A 2,222-nucleotide genomic window follows, 5' to 3' on the forward strand; every position below is an offset into this window, starting at 1 on the left:
AGGTAGAGTTGTAGAGTTGTGCGGCTTGAGATCCAGGACATATTTATTGTGTGGAATGGGGTAGGCAAAGGAAAAAGCTAAGCCATTTATGGCGATTGACTAAGCAAGGCCGATAGATTAATTGCAAGTTGCTAAAGAAGGAAGGCGTGTTTTTTAAGACACGATATTGGCGGAAATGTGCAGGCAGTCATCTTAGAGTTGTGATCCAATCAGATCTGATTGGATTCGATGTGCCTCATGATCAGTGAGAAAACCCTAAGGCGCCAAGTTTGAATTGGTTTTGGCAAGAAGTTTGGGTTATAAATATTCAATCCTAAGAGATAGTGAAATGTTGTTGAATGTAAGAAAATAGTGTTGCTCTGAAGTGACTACGTGTTACTTCTGCATGTGAGATAAAAACAACCAAGTGCTCAAAAAGTATCTGAGAAGAGAGTGAGAGTGAGTGAGAACCAGGTTGATGTGTTCAATCGACAATAGAGCAGAACCGGTAGTGACCATATCGGTAGAGAAGAAGCGAAGGAGATTGCAGAGAAGGCAAGAAGAGAACTGGAAAAGTGTTTTACTAGAAAAGAGTAGAGAGTAAGGTGTAGATCCAGCAAAATAGAAGAAGAAGAGAGGTGTATCGGTAGAGTTTACCGACAGAGAAGCGGTAGATGAGAGCAGCAGGAGAAGTGAGTTGGTGTAGCAGAGAAGGTATCTCACCTGTAGAGAAAGGTATATGAAATGGTTGCAAGATTCACTTGTAACAAGATAACCACTTTTGTAATTAATGTTTTATATTGTGAACATTGAGTTGTAGCTTGGTGTAGGGGTTGTAGCTACTTTGGTTTGTAGCCCATAAACAAGTTAGGGGTTGGTGCTCCTTGGGTTGGTGCCCTAAATCAGGGGTTGTATCTCCTTGGGTTGGTTCCCTAAACATTGTAATAGTTTTCATTGTGAGGTTGGATTGGAGTAGTAGACTCCAGCAGCATTGCTCACCAAGGTTTTTCTCATATATGTTGGCATTATGTGACGTCCCCTTGTGTGTGTTTGGATTTGTGTTGGTCTCCCCACTAACTGGTAAATATGCATTGAGTTTGATCCATAAACTGTTATGCTCACAAAGGATAGCTAAAAGGGAAAATTTTAAGAACCACTAATTCACCCCCTCCCCCTCTCAGTGGTGCATTGTGTCTAACAGTTGGTCCAGCTTGGGTAGATTTTAGCTTAAGGACACAATGGTTTGTTTAGTGTCAATCCCTACTCCAATGTTTGATGGTTCAAATTATGCTATTTAGAGTTGCAGAATGGAAGTCTGCCTGTCCTCCCTAGGTTATCATGTCTGGATGGCATTTGTAAATGGTTTCCCAAGGAATGTATGTCCCCCCATCAGCACTGAAGAAGAAAGAAGATGTTTATGTAATGAATAAGTCATGAAGGCTATATTCAGTGGGCTCACCGATGATGTCTCCTCATAGTGGACAGATGCAAAACTACTAAATCAGATTGTGGAAGCATGAAGGACAACAATGTTGACACGTGTGGAAGTGTTGACAATAGATCAGTCAGCTGCTATAGTTTTGATGAAGAGGAAACTCATCTCTTCATGGCACAAGAGACAAAAAGTGATGCACACAGATCAGAGTGTGACAAGGCTAATAAATCCTACCAACAAGATGTGTTTGGGAGTGATGATGAAGATGAAGTCAAAGTAGATCTTGATTGTGAGTTGGTAAGTGCACTAGATGAGTTGCAAAGTGTTAGAAAGGATTTTAAAAATTACAAAGATTCAGTTCATGATGAATGCAGTCCGTTAAGAATATGTCTTGAAGAATCAAATAACAATATCTACATATTGACATCTCAACTTGAAGAGGCAAAAGGATTGACTGGTAAGTTGAAATCAGTATTTGATTGTAAGGAGAGAAGATGTGAGGATCTCCAGCTAGAAGTGGAAACAAGGGAAAAAGAGTGTCTAAAGCTAAAAGAGGAAATGGAGAGCATGAGGAAAGACCTTGAGAAATATCAAAATGAGCTCAAGATAAGGATCCAGTATGATGGCAGTATTGAGGCCTTGGACAAAATGTTAAGTAAACAAAAACATTCCAAGGATACTGGAGGATTAGGATGTGCTATCGGTGAATGCATTACAAGCAAGGAGACCTCCCACAAAGATATTTAATTTGTCTCCTCAAATGGAAATTGAAAAGATCAGACCTTCACTACCAAAAATGCTCCAAAGA

The sequence above is a fragment of the Cryptomeria japonica genome, chromosome 5, assembly GCF_030272615.1.
Source record: "Cryptomeria japonica chromosome 5, Sugi_1.0, whole genome shotgun sequence".
NCBI classification, from domain to species: Eukaryota; Viridiplantae; Streptophyta; class Pinopsida; order Cupressales; family Cupressaceae; genus Cryptomeria; species Cryptomeria japonica.